Source organism: Hermetia illucens, chromosome 4 (genome assembly GCF_905115235.1).
Source record: "Hermetia illucens chromosome 4, iHerIll2.2.curated.20191125, whole genome shotgun sequence".
NCBI classification, from domain to species: Eukaryota; Metazoa; Arthropoda; class Insecta; order Diptera; family Stratiomyidae; genus Hermetia; species Hermetia illucens.
This window is the reverse complement of record NC_051852.1, coordinates 168,048,249-168,063,990: the sequence shown is the minus strand read 5'-3', so window position 1 is coordinate 168,063,990 and position 15,742 is coordinate 168,048,249.

The following is a 15,742-nucleotide window of genomic DNA, read 5'->3' as shown; positions in this document are numbered from 1 at the left end:
CGAGCTACTTCCTTTTGCACAGATTAATATACGAGTATACACCCCTTTAGCGACAATATATATGTACCCATATGAACTGTAATTTCCAACCCTTTCCTTTCTTTTATCTCCCTTGAAAATGAGCACGAGAGAACTGGAAAGTCTAAAATAAAAGAAATAAACGACAAAATCCATTCCACCCTATTTGTGTACCACTGAGATGAGAAAAAACCAAGTGAGGGTGATTTGCAGCGTCCATGTTCTCATTAGACTGGGTTTGAAGGGTGGGTGGGAAACTTCACATCTCATCGAGCGACCAGGCGATTTTCACCAACACATTCACTGTGCAGAAACCAAGGGTACACAAAACATTTGTTGAAGGCTTCTTGAAAAATGTTGTTGTCCCCGACTTCTTCGTGGAACTGTTTTAATACTTTCGAAGTAAACCCCTTTTCTTTAAACCACCCAAGCGGGGCGGGCGACAGGCAATGGTTCCGTTCAGTTCGTATTAACTAACAACTTCTTGGACCGTCCTTCCCCCTATGTTCTCTGCGTTTTCTTCTCACCATCATAATCGTCATCATCATTCTCATCAGGAGTAGCAGTAGCGCCAAAGTTAGTCGAAGAGAATTTTTCCTTAAGAAAAGATGCCCATCAAATGAATAAGAAAAGAAGCAGGACAGCAAAGGACATGGTAGACGACGAACAAAGTAGGTAAAGGACAACGGCAACCACCACTACAAGCAAGACTATGGCAAAGCTACAGAACAATCATCCTTAAAACTGAAGAAAAACCTGAAATTACACTTAACAATGCACGGGAGATGGGAAGTTGCAAGAAATTAAGAAAAGTCTGCGAGAAAAATTCGAAATATAGGATCTTGGCGGGCAGGAAGGAGTCGATGGGGATGGATATGTGGGAAGGCGATCCATCCTCTTGGCTCTCTTTGTAATTTTCGCATCTTTCTTAGTTGCTTTTGTTGTCCGGACTTCTTGGGCATGCAGAAAGTTACGGTGGAGGACAAGAGCCTGCAGGACTAACGAAAATTATGCTCAAAAGGATGTATACCTTCTAAGGAAATCAGGTCTCACTAACCATAAAACGGGTGAGTTTGTTTTGCTTCCTTCTGCATGGATATTATCCTTGGAGCGTATACCATATCTAGGAGTTGTAATGCAGTTGACCAGTTTGAGATGTGACTCCAAATTTGGTCAACTCTTACTACAAAAAAGGAGTAATCCTTATGCGTTATGTGTCCAACATTTTCATCATCTTCCACAGGCCCGCACCATTGATCCATTAACCATTATTTATGAAAAATAATTTAAGATAGAAATCGAATGAATATCGCTCATTCTTTCCTTTTCCCATTTTAAGACGTTATCCTCGCAACGGCCGTTAACCATCCCCCTATCTGCCCTGCAGCCCATATGAATTGTTGAAAAATCAACCACCTCAACCCGGACTCATCCCATTCCTGCATTCGCGTCTTCCTCCCACCGCACACAGTGTCACACCGACTGGATCCTGAGGCAAAATCGTTGTCCCTTCTGACGTTAATTTTTATTGGAAGTAAATGTGAAGGGTTGGGTATATTGCGTCCCCGCACCCCCAGCCGCTCTTCTATAAAGATTCGTTCATATCCTTAAAATGAAAGAGAGGTTTTGTTGATGTAGTCGGGGACATCTTTGGAAAACAGGAAAAACAAAGCCAAAAAGGGGTTGCTACATTCGCGTCCGATAGCGCGGCAGGGCCGGGCATGAGTCCTGTCGGCTCGTGAGACTACTCAGGGAATCTTGCATCCCGGGACTGGGTTAAAATAACTTGTAAGAAAATTTTAAGTGGATTTTGTTTTCCAAGTCTGATTCCATTCCACTTTTAGTTGGTCCTGTAGAAGCCATATCCACTGGGATGGAGGGTGAGGCGGTGGGAGCTGAAAAATTAGAAGAGAAAAGTAAAAATGAATGTACTGGTGGCGGAGAGTAGTAATAACGGGGCCAGCAACAACAGCGATAACAACAAATTTTGTCGATTCCTTTAGTGAAAATTACACAATTCGCATGCGCTCGCATTTTCAATCGCCGAGTCGCCGAACGTTGGTTTATTGAATTTCTGTTAATTTATGAGTCCGAAGGAAGGACATCGTGCGTTTGCGGGGACGTGGTGTCATCTTGAAAGGTAGTACATATACACGTCCGTACAAACAAACGGATGAGTTGACTTTATTTAGGTGTGGAGTCTTTATTGCTGTCCCCTCCCCCTCTTCATGCGTCTATCGTAAAAAATTAGCATCGTAATGAAAAATATGAGGGTGCAGAACTGGAGGTTTCTTCCCTCAACTTGGACGAATTGTACATTATTTGTGGGATGAGTGGTGACACTTTAGTGCTCGTTTTCCTTAGAATACAATCAACTTTTTAATATCAATTGGAATAGATTTCTATTAACTACCTGCACATGTACACATGTCCTGCACTCGTATCTGTATCTTCAAATGTCATAAATGTCAGATAACAGAGTTTCAATCAGCACCTGGAAAATATTGTGACTATAAGGGGAGTAATCATCCGGGTAGTAACTGAATTCAGTGGAGTCTATACCTAGTGGTTGACACTTAACTTTAGATACATCTAAGCCTCTGGATCGAGAGCTTTTTTGAGACTACAAGTATCCCATCTCTCTCAGGAACCCCTTGATTGCTCTCAGAACATATTTTTATTTGTTGTTCTCGGGCCTAATTCGGCTACGACTGCACCACCCTTCGGTTTTCCAGAGGTTTTTCTGATGACGCGCGTGTTGTTGCCTCTTTTCCATCTTCGCCTTCTTTTTTTGAACCCTGGAGAGTACCTGAGTAAAGTTTCAGTGACGGACTTCCTGCAATGCATTTAGCGCTAGCTATGTTCTCAGTAGGAGGCGTGGTTGTTTCTATTTCCCGCGCATTTTCTCTTACTCTCCATGTCCGCCTGTAGTACGAAATTCTGCTCAGGAGTTCCTCCAGTCCCAACAGCTGTTCTCGGTACTCACGAACGGATCGGCGCTCACTCAGGGCAACGCGGACTACTAATAGACACTACCTAACCAAGGTCCCAACGGGCCTGAGTTCTGCTACACGCCACAACTACGACCTTGACAGAGTTAGGCTTACATCCCCCATCGCCGTCCCAGTGTGGAGGACTCACAGTTTGTGCTGGTCATTTGAAAGTTCGCTCTTAAAAAAGAAACCTTCTCAAGGGTACTGCTTAGGATGCAGATATTATGCCAGCGAGAAGGTCAGAACTACTTGCTCGCGAACCTTGGGGACGTCACTCCCCGTATCGTAAGTGACCCGTTACGGATCATTGGCGATCCCTGAGGATCTTCGAAAGATCATAAAAGATAGGAAAAATGCGTAGTATCGGTACTCTTTGAGAAGATGGGGAGACTGTAGGTTGAGATAGTGCGTTGTTTAAGAACTGAGCAGCAAAAAATCCTATATAAGGAAATTACAGGTTCCCAGTCACCCTTGTGGATTTTCCATGTTGTACTCTAGACCTAATTACCTTTAACATAAAGGCACGTTGATGAACTTGAACCCAGTTTCCATCAACCTGAGGATCTGAGTATGATCATGTCTGAGTTGGGTGCTGATGTTGGATGCTTCCTCACAGGTGTGTCTAGGTAGGGTTGCTGCTAGTAATGCTACTAATTACTCTTATTGTTTCTTTGGTAAAAAGCGGAATATAAATACGAATAGAGCGTCCAATGGTAAAACGGGACCTATGACCTCCTTTTCCAGCCGCCTTATGTGGCCCATATGCTTCTTATCAACATTTTTAATTACATTGAGTATTTTGAAATTTGCTCTTTCAGGATTGTCACCTCTTGTTGCCCTATCGCAGCATTTATTTTGTCCTCCTCTTTCCTAAATTATGAACCTTTCCTTAATTATGAACAGGTCTCCTTGTAAGAGCTGCCACTCCTGACCATTCCACCTATATCGTTTTTGCAAGTAACCCAGGTACTCACTTCAGAACTTCGCCGAAAATTGAGCCTAAACCTACTGTTTGCCGCGAGTAAGTCCTCCTTGAACCCTTTGCCAATTGGAGGTGTCCAGAACTTACGCAGCTTAGCGTATGCTGCTTATAATAGCTTCCCATGCTGCCACCGAAGGCTTTTTTAATCTAAATCGTAAAACTACTGGTTGCAGTCTCAAAGAACCTTTCATGGTGGCAGATAATGCGCTTTCTTCGAGCTTAGATAGCACTTGTTCCCATGTTTTGTTTAAAATTCGGGCAGATACCATATTGGTAACGTTGTCGATCCGAACTGACTTTGGATAACCACGTCTCTTTGTAAACCTGAAATCAGTACAACTTACCTTGTATAAACCTTTACCTTACCTTACAATTAGAACTTACAAGGATCGCAAAGATTAGCCCCCACGTTCTCGAATACGATAGAGGCTGACGCTCGTTGTATAGGTAACTACGGACTTTAGGTTCTACAACGGTATTCACTAGCCGAATAAATGACGAGATCAGTGCGGCAATGTCAGCCGAGGAGCTATAATTCCTTGGTATAGCTTGCGGTAACATCAAATAGAGGACGACGGTAGCTCGGCTCTTAAAAAGGAAGTTCCGTTGAACTACAATTCATGCAGTACATATTTCTATAGGAGCATACCTCAAGAGACAAAATCAGCACGGTTACCCATTGATCGAACGTGACAGATTTCAACGGAGCCTAATTAAGGGGCACTTCCGAATTATTGTTGACTATAAACTTTAGTAGAATGTCCTGTGAACCTATGCTCCTCTTCATATTCCCATATAATTCCGTTGAAAGGGCGACACTTCCCAGCTCCAGCTTGGCAATGGTACATACCGGGAAATCCTGGCTCTTCCTGGTTTTCATTGGGGAAATGCTGAATACGATTTCTCCAACGCCGGCTCCGAAATCGTATCATCCCAATCCCTTTCTTCCAGGCCTTTCCTTACTGTATTCTAACTTTCATAAGAATTGGGGGTAGCTTCAAGTTAGATGGCACAGGGAAGTGATAATACTTAGCACCCTTCGCAGTGTTGAACACTGAGTCACTTTTATGCTGAATTGGAAACAGTCCTTGCTAGAATTGAAATGCAACCTGTGCCTTGTGCAGATATAGTTAGTCGTTAACTTTTGACTTATCTATACTCTCCAGTGCTTCCACAGGTTGGCGGCCCAATTAGTAAATATAATTTTTTTTAAACTCTCCAGTGTGGGAGGCGTTATTCTCGACTACTTGATGAAGTGTTTTTATCGCCTGCCAGGGTGTACAGTCCGCTCTACAAGTGACGGTCTAATGGTAATACTGCATTATGGGATCCCTGGATTTCAGGAGAAATTAATGATACACTTTAGTTATGCCCCCCGAGAACATATGCTCAACTTATACAAATACGAATGACCATGTCAAAAATGTGTTTCGGTCTAGGGAGGGGCCTCTGATCCAGGCTAACTCCTTTAGAGAATGGACTTCAAGCGTTAAGCAAGCCATAACCTCAAGGCCCTGATTCAATTGGATTGTTGCGCCAACGATTATTATCATAAATTTAGTGGTTATTGCATCCTTACGAATGAGACTCAGATGAAGTATGTAATAGGCCTCCCCGCTGGCATCTTCCCGGAATTCCTGAGGAACCTTTTCCATGAACTGTTCCGCTTTTCCTGCTCTTAGATTAACATTTGCCTGCCGCTATGAAATGGGTATTATGCATCGTCTATCAGCCTTTGGGTAATGTTCGGTTTGAAAAAGAGGCTCGAACTTTTCTTCCTCGAAATTTTAATCATTATTCTAATTGAAGGCCATGTCCAAAAAACTCCCAGCTGGGACGTGTATTCTACATAAACGCAGCAATTACCCCCCCCCCCCCCTCAAAAAAACCAAGCTCTGCTAGAATGTTGGATCCAATCAGACTCGTGCCTGCCGTATGACCAGGTCAGCTACCGTCTTAACTGGAAACAATAGTCAGAATTTCTGCTATAGTCGCAGTGACCCTTTTTAGTCATTGGTTTAACAAAAAATGCCTTTATCTCAATCTGGGATTCACTCTCTAATTGCCGAGTTACCGCGGCAATTGATGTCACAATTCCGGGTTATCCAGATACTTTTTTCTTTCTTTTCATCAACGGTAATTTCTGGCATATCCTGGTCATAATTGAGGCCAGCCTTTTTCAAATTTTGAGTAGCGAAATTGATTGCGTATGGTACTTGGATCCTAATGTGTTAGCTGTGGGAGATCTAGAAGAGTCTCTTTTCTATCTACGCTGGTAGATTACTGTGCCAGCATCCAAGGTGTTGCCAATGCTTGAATGCCAATTGTCAAGTGCTCCATGACTGGCTTTATATTCCTTTGTATTTTGCACTGCAGTATCATGGGCTTTCCCGCCCTTCCGATATGCAAGCCGACATAGGCAGAATTGAAAACATGGAATAAAAACATACGACGAACTCTACTATCTCTCCTACTGGAGGGTTTAATTCGAGAGATTAGAGTCCATGTTAGCAAATCTTCTACCAGGTATCCTCTCATATCACAGTTCAACCCAGAAGAATGGAACTGGCTCAATGAACGTTGCATGCCCAGGAGCACCAGCTGCTAGTTTCGAGCTGATTAGACAAACACATCAAAACAGGTGGTTGTGGATGGTTGCAGGAATCTTCTTCCCCTCAGCAACCACTGACCTGAATAATTTCTGCCCAATTACAGCTCCAATTACACGAGTTTCTTCACTCATGATGATGTCGCCAATTATCTTAATATTCCTTGGGTTTAGCGAAGTTCTCAATCATAAACGACTGCTTGTTTTCGTCGGTATGGTAGGTTCAGATGCAAAAGCCATTGATGTTCAACAACTAACTCCTTATATAGTTTGTGAATTTTCTGCGGTGCCGGCTGAGACTCTCCAAATCCTTTTTTCACGCTCGGCTTTTTGTGGGCTTTCATTAAAAATTCTCTAAACTTCACGTGTTCAGGCCACCTGAACTGTGGGCAATAGGACCCCTTTTCGTCTCTACAAAATATGACCAACCTACTGCTAGTTTTGACTACAAATTACACCACAGATAGGTTTTTATTAACACCTTTGGATTGATTTGATTGTTACTTTTGATTTTATCGTAAGGACCTTCCTTTGGCTGTTGTTCAGCATGATGATCCCATGAGGCTTTATTTTGGGCTGCTATTTTGGCTTTATTTTAGGGTGCTATTCTGGACTTCATTATAAAGATTGATTTTTGACTGCTAGACTCGAAAAAATCGGGGCTTTACTCAAAAATTGAAAACGGGGAAAAGCGTTTAAGAAACCTCACATTTGATCCACTTAGCCATCGTCGCAGGATATTTGAGATGGAGGTAATAAACGACAAATTTTCTAAAACGGAGGTGGAGCCTTCTTTAGAGAAGAACTTCTCCGCATTGTTCGCAGCTGCATTATTGGCTGGTCCTGGTATGTAACTATGCAACACACCCTGCTGGTTACCAAAATGTATGATGCTAAAATTCATTAACCACCAAACTAACTGGGATTCGCCCATCATATTTTTCTCCATGACCAGACATCCTTGGCCTCTCGCTTTCGTCGTGATTCTCATAAAAGGCAAGAAGACCAAGGGCCAGCATGAGAAGCACTGGCATGAGGGTAAATGTTTGTATTTGTATTTGGCGGCACTTCTACATATAACTCATAACCATGGGAAACATATGTAAGTGCAAACACCTTTTGGATACGGTAAAGGAGAACTGCCGATAAACTCGTGCTTTAGGAATTCTAGTCCAACAGTTGGATTGATAGTTCATCAACCTGCTTCTTCTTTTTCTTCTTCCTTAGTCTTTGTCCAATCAGTAGAAAATCGACTGGTCTGGATTGATTGTGTCATTTTTCTCGGTAATAAATCTGATATTTTTTCTAACTTGGATCTAGCCAAGGCTAGCCACCGAATCCCTGAAGCTCCTGATAACATTCCCAAGACGGTAGTATGCACATCTTTTGGGCTCTTCGAATTCAAAAGGATGATTTTTGGACTTTGCAATGCGGCGCAAATGTTTCAGAGATTCATCCATTCTGTTCTATTGAACCTAAGCTTTTGTTTCGTTTACATGAATGATGTTCTGGTCGCCTCCTCTTCAGAATCTGAAGATATAGCGCACCTCGAGTGCATTTTTCAACGTCTCCTTGAGCCCCACCTTATTATCAACATTGAAAAGTGCAAATTCCTCCAACAGCAGGTGAGATTTCTCAGCCACAATATAACCTCTGATGCTTCCAACCGAATCCGAACAAGGTGGAAGCAGTCACAAGCTTCCCGCTCTAAAACTGCTAAGGATCTGAGAAGGTTCTTGGGCATGCTAAACTTCTACCGTCGTTTCCGGCTCAGCGCCGCCCACCATGAATCGATCCTTAACAACTATCTGTCCGGGCCGAAAACCAAAGACATCCGATGGATTGAGTGGTCCACAGCGGCTATCCAGGCATTTGAGTCAACCAAGCAACAGCTGGTGGACGCCTCGCTGCTGGCATTTCCTCAGCAAGATGCACATCGATACCTCAGACGTCAGACCAAAGGGTGAAACAAAGCTGGCAGCTGTTAAGCTCCTTCTCGAAACATTTGAACCCCGCCCAATGGAACTCTAGTACCTACGATCACTAGGTGTTAGCCGTGTATTTCGCAATAAAATACTTTCGCTATTCCCTAGAAGGCAGGTCGTTCACTGTGTTCAAGGACCACAAGCCTCTTAGATTTACCTTAAAACAGAAACCCGACCCTCTTCTCGTCAACTCAGGCGCCTGAGCTTCACAAGTCAGTTCATCTCCGACATCCAACATGTGTCTGGAAGAGATAAAGTGCTCCCTGACGCTTTACCATGCATTGAGAAGGTCAAGATCCCCGCGGTAGCCTGGGGGCGATTCCTCTAAAAGAAGTTAGGGCAATATCATGTACCGAGGCTCTCAGTGGAGAGTGGATTCCACGCTTTGGTGTCCCGGCGATCATCATCACTGACCAGGGAATGCAGTTTGAATCCTCTCTTTTCTCAGAGTTAGGCAAACACCTAGGTTTGAAACGCCACTGTCTACCACCCTATGTCTGACAAGATGCTCAAAAGATGGCAGAGGATGCTTACAATGGCACAAGACGATCCTTCTTCGTCGCAAGTCCTGCCTCTCGTCCTACTTAGCCCACGTACAGTCAGCCGCAAGGGTTTGCTGCAGGCCCCGCGGAAATTGTATTCAGGGAGAAGCTGAAACTTCTCAGGAACTCAGTTCTCGACGTGCGTCGAGCATTAATCCAATCGGCCTGTTCCGTCTGCTCAGGCATGCCGTGGGCCGGATTAAACCACCGCCACCATGCGAAAAACGTCGCCAGCGTACCAATGATCTTAAGTCGTGCATGCACGTCTTGGTGCGGACCAAAGTTTCCCGGAGGTCGTTTCAGCCACCATACGAAGGATCTCACAAAGTCCTTCAGCGAGGTCCTCCTCTTGGTATCAACTGGGGGTGGAGTGTTGTGGAAACCGCCGTTGTAATAAAATTTGCCGCTTCGTAAATTTGCCTGCAGCGGAGTGCCAGAGCGGTGCGCTCTCAAAGCGCCCCGGTGCGGCTAAGAAAATTCGTTGGATTTAGCGGTGAGGCTGCACCGCAAGATCTGACCACAAGGCTGCCTTCTTCTTCGAGCTGCAGTCAACGAGTGTGGACTGATTTTGGTTGTGCTTTATTAATAAAATAGATTTCATTGTCGTTATATGTGATAACGTAGACACTTAATTATTCGTTTCTTTCACAAAATTTGAATTCTTTCATTTTTACAAAATCGTTCAATTTAAAAAGTTAGAAATCACTACAGATTATTTCTCAACCGAAATAGGGCCGCCTTCCCCAACGTGGAGATTGAGTTGGGTGTGCAGTATATTTTCAAGGCTTATTAAACGGCATGATCCTTTGTTTCCACGAAAAATTTACTTGATTTCTACCAGTAATGTAAAGCTTAGCAAGAAACTTTCCAGTTTTGTGATCATAAGGTTTGAACCGTGCGCCATTAGGGAGATCGCCAAATAACCTTTAAGTGAGTAAGGATGAAAGTTGCTCCGAGCGACGGATGACCCCATTCATACATCATACCAACTGTTAGTGTGTGCTGAACTTTTTTTGGCAAAAAATCTGCAACCGTTCTAGACAAGGATCTCTCCATTCATCCGATCTATCTGCAGCTCGTCGGGCAAGCCCTTCTTCCCTTAAGAGCTAAGTTGCGTGGACGCTCTTTTGGCATTCGTCTAGGGATCCCTGATTTCTTGCGGACGTTGAATTCCGAAGACGCTTGGAAGGCCTTTCGTCGCACCATAGCACCGGATGTACGACTAAAAGTGTGCCAGTTTCAGTCAGTAGAACAGTATCCTGCCTTGATAATAACAGACCACCTTTTTATGCCGATTCCTATCATATTGTAGCATTAGTATTCCAACATCATGTCAACTGCATTTCTGAAACCTGGCTGGATTCTGAGCTACTCGAAGGTTACTCTGTCTTTCGTTGTGACAGAGACTGCGTTGCGCTTGGCAAGACAACTGGTGGAGGTGCCCTAATAGCTGGTAAGTCCCCTCTCTGTGCCGAAATCATCTATTCCTCCTCCTCCTGCTCCTACGATTCTGGTACCATACGTGTCCTTCCGCCAAACATATGTCCCTTTATCATATCGTGTGTATATTTTCCCCGCCTAAGCCCGCCTTCTCTGTACGAGGATTTCTTCGACAGATTATCAGAGGCCCTAACCGTTTTGTTTCCCTCACTTCCTTTCATTCTCTGTGGTGACTTTAATCTTCCTATGCTCTCCTGGCCCGTTACTCCTGGCCTTCCCTCCCTTCCTAATAACTCGACCCACCCTTCCCTTCCTCTATTCACTTTCATGTACACCTGTGGGGCCCTCCAATTTAACCTTTCTAGAAACTACTTAGATCGCACTCTTGACCTTGTCCTCTCTAACCTTCCTGTACGTTATCTTTCCCAATCCCTTCATGCTCCGTCTTACGTTGCTCCTGACGCCCATCATCCTGCTCTCGAGTTCGATGTTCAGATATCTCGAATCCATTCTCCTGTCGCTCGCAAGCCTACCAAGTTCGACTTTCGTAAGGCGAACTTCGAAGGTCTGAACTCAGCCCTGGTGTCAATCAACTGGGTCCCTCTGCTCTCTCCATTTACATGTGATCAAGCACTCAACACTTTCTATACCATTTTATCTGATCTTCTTCCTTGTTACGTTCCCTCCTCTCCTAAGTGCTTACGCTCTTACCCCGTCTGGTTCACCACTGAAATTCACAAAAAACTACGTCAAAAACAGACTGCGAGAAAGAAGTTCCTGTCTTCTAGAAACGTTGCTGACTTAGTTTTTTTTCAAATCCCTTCGTTCCTCGGTCAAATCTTTAATACGTAAGTCCAGACACGAATATTTGTCCAATGTGGAAGACTCATTAAAGCGCGCAAATCTGAAACCTTTCTAGTTCCACATTCGCAACTCCCGCTGCCCTGCCCAGTTATTCCCTTCCGTCCATTAAATTCTCTGCTTCTCAGCTAACTCCCCCCGACGATCTTGTGATTTACTCTGCCGCTACTTTTCGTCAGCCTATGTTCCTCCCACTTCCTCCGAATCCCTCCCGATAATAGATGTAGCCTGCCTCGCATCGCCCACCAGTCCCCTCCTTACCCCTATCCTTGTCGAATACCTCATTGGCGAACTTGATGCCAAGATCGGACCTGGCTACGATGGTCTTCCAAACCTCTTTTTACACAAAACTGGTAAGCCCATCTCCCTTCCCCTATCTCTTATTTTCAATAAAAGCCTTGAGAAGAATCATTTTCCCAGCTTGTAGAAAGAGGCTCTCATTATCCCCATTCACAAAAGTGGCGATCGTTTGCTTGCCGAGAATTACCGTCCCATTTCCCTCCTCTGCTCCTGTTCCAAAATCCTGGAAAGATATGTCAGCGACTGGTTGTCCGCCCACTTTGGCCATCACATAGTGAAAGAACAGCACGGCTTCATTAAACGTAGGTCCACTGCCTCCAACCTGCTTGACTTTACCAACTTTGTCGCCAAATGTCTAAATTCACGGCAAGAAGTGCATACCATTTACACTGACTTCGCGAAAGCCTTCGACACTCTAAATCACAAGATACTTCTATCCAAACTCTCGTTCCTAAACGTTCCCATACCACTTGTTTTATGGCTTGCCTCTTACCTTTCCAACCGATCCTGCCGCGTCTCTTTTGGCGGCTGTACTTCCCGCTCCTTCTCCTCCTCTTCTGGCGTCCCACAGGGGTCTATTCTGGGTCCTTTGCTATTTTTATTTTTTATTAACGACCTTCCTCCCCTCCTTACTTGTCCCTGTTTGCTCTATGCAGACGACCTTAAACTGTTTTCCGCTATATCGTCGCCTATGGACTGTGTTTCCCTTCAGAATAACCTGGACACTCTGGTACGTTGGTGCTCGACTAATGGTTTAGCGCTAAACGTCAGAAAGTGTCACTCTATGTGCTACTCCCTAAAATCCTCACCCACTTCTTTCTCCTACTCGCTTGACGGACATTCCTGATCCTGCTTAAATTCCACTCAAGACCTCGGAGTCACTTTCGACAATAAGCTCCGCTTTGACACCCATTGCCTTGATGTCATCAATCGAGCAGCAAAATTGTCAGGCTTTATTCTTCGCTCCTCCTCTGATTTTGACTCCATCCAACCCTCCTTAGCTCTCTTCAATTCCCTTGTGAGGAATACCCTCGAGTATTGCTCCGTGATCTGGTCACCCACTCGTAACTGTGATTGTCTTGCCCTTGAAAATGTGCAACGTAAATTCACCCGTTCTCTCTTTTTTAAGAAAAGCTTCCCTCGTGTGGATTACCCCTCCCGCCTCCGCTTTCTAAACCTTCCCTTCCTGCAACAGCGTAGATCCTATCTGGATCTATGCACATTCTTTAAACTTTCCTCGAGCCTGATGGACTGCTCCGCCGCTAACGAGATCACCTGCCGTCCTACGTCTTATACCACACGTAACGCAGATATTTTCAACGTGCCCTTCGCGGAGCTCGAAGTCTATTTTCATTCCCCGATTCCCAGGCTTTGCCGAAATTATAATGCAAAACAGCTTGGTCCTTTTAACTTCCCTACTTTAAGTAGTTTTAAACGTAGGATAAGTTTTTTGCTTTCTCCTCCTCCTCCTGAGGACAATAATTAATTGGAATTCTATCTGTTTGTTGTCCGTTAATTAAATAAATAAATAAATAAATATTGTCACTAGAGCGAAATAAATATGGGTTTTATACATGGTTGTCATTCGGCCCTTCGTGAGGCATAGCCGGTTAACCGCACCTACAGGCTATCGTAAATGTTCGCTGAACGGTGCTTTAACTCCTTCCAAGACTTTCGGAGATGCTCCCATTCCTCCTCTACTGTTCTACGTCAAGCATTTTCGGGGCGATTCACTCATCGAGCGTCTAGCATAGGGTAACTAGCGACGAAATTATCGCCCCTCCTTAATGAGGGACTTTTTCACCGGTAACTGACCTGTGCGCCTACCAAGTTCTCTGTTCGAAACAGCATTAGCGCAGCGTACTCCAATGGTACGTCGCAGATAAGTATTAATGAAGGCTTCCAGATTTTTAATAAAAGTGGGGGCCACGTTTGTGCGTCAGACTAAGAACCTTGGTTTTTTTTGGCATTTATCTTCAGTCCGACTGTATTGCCTCTCTTTCCAAATCTAGAGCCATTTGGTCAAGGGCGATGGCCCGTGAAAAAGGAAACATCGTAGTTGTTGAACTTTTGTCTTCGAAAGCCTTTAGCGCTTAAGGACTTTATTATTTATTTTTTTATCCATGGGTAGTTGGGACCATGGATCGGAAGTGCAGAAAAACAACTGAATAATTAATTTATGTATCTGATTCTCTTGAAAAACCTGGAACCTGAAACCTGAAAAAAAATCAATAATTTTAAGATATACATACCCCACGAAAGGACCCGTCCCATCTTCATTTAAATATAATAATTAGCATCGGAATCAAGTCAATATACCTCCAACGTTTCATTATGCATTAAAGAAAACGTCTTAAAAGTCACGAAAGTCATTCATTTCGAGTCGTATCTGAATCGAAAGAACAAAGGGTCGCCTTCCTAATTAGTCATTGTGGAGAATCCCGTTTTTCATCTAGCAACTGAATTTGCATAAACCGTTTTCTTCTTTATCTTCTTTTCGAATATTCAACTAACGTTCCCGTCTTGCACGTTCAACAGCCAGCCAGCCAGTCAGTAAGTCCTTCACGCGTTTATTTGGATATCTCCGCGGATGAAATGAAATATATTCACTTCAATGAGTTCCATTCTTCTGACTACACTGTTCAAATATAGTCACACGTGCAAATTCACGTGAAAAGTAGCTTCGTGTATATTCCGATCCCGAGATCCGCTTCGTCCCTTTTTCCCAATCATTTTTCCGAATCGTTCTTCTGCCATGCAAAAGAAAACAACGGATGCGATTTTCAAATTTCCAGAGATCCTTGCAGAGGTGGAATGGGTTGGGAAGGTATCTATCCGTCTTGAAGGTTGTTTCATAAATCTTGAAATTTGTTTTGTTACCCGCAAAACCGAATGCAACCCTACCCATACTGTGGGTTATGGCAGAGCAATTCATCTGCCTGACGAGACCGTGTCGGGTCTTTAAACACGTCATACATCCTTTTTATCTTATGCCACTTTTATACGATTGTCTAGTGTCTGTTTGCCTAAAAGATTGGAATCCCGAGGCAAACACTTGGAGCGTTTTGAATGTATTCATCTATCAGTTGTTTTGAGATAGATGAAGAAATTATCCTGTTTTACCAAGAGACGGATCGGGAAGTATGCAGGCATTTCCCCACTCAAAATTGACAATTTCAGCATTAGATTTAAAACAAGTTGCAAACTGCAAGATAAATACTTCAGATATAAAACGTTTTGTCGTTTTCTCACGTATGTAATTGAGTCTATTTATGCATCGACTTCATTCTGAAGAGTGCTTACTGTATCAGGAATAATTCACCTGAGGTATCTGCCTTTATAATCAGAATTTTGGATTATTTAACAAACATGTAGAAATCTATTCTCAAAAAATATAATCTGAACAATAAACTGAAAAAGCAAGAAAAAAAAACTAAATATGCCATTTGGTCCCCCATCTAAGTCTTAACTTATCCTAACATGCTTAACTTCGGTGACCTTATGGCGGCACATCGGAGGTGCGAACCTATGCCCCATTATAAATTCGCTTCCGCGAGGTATTCATTGGCCGCAGAAACTGTTGACGGACTGACATGAGGCTGGGGTGCCAAATGTCAAGAATGACATTTGTCAACAGTCTCAATGACACACTCGAGTCACGTCCGCCTGCAGGCTAGGGCCACCTCCACCTGAGTACAAAATAATCAAACAATCTAGGATTAGAATTTGGAGTTAGCAAATAGCAAAGAAAACTGAAAAATAGAAGAACGAGATCTCTTTGAATTAACGGGGAAAATCGTTCCCTAAAGTCGGTGACCCCGACATGAAAGTCCTGGGGGTTTAACGTGAGTACCTGCATAATCCCGAGGTCCTCTTTGGACACGGAATGATTTTGTAACCACAATCAGAGCCCCGTCATAACTAGCACAGCGGTACTGGTTTATACTGAGTGCAGGCTCAGCATTCATATCAGTGGATGCAAGGCCTATCTAACACCTCTGTCACAACTAAGG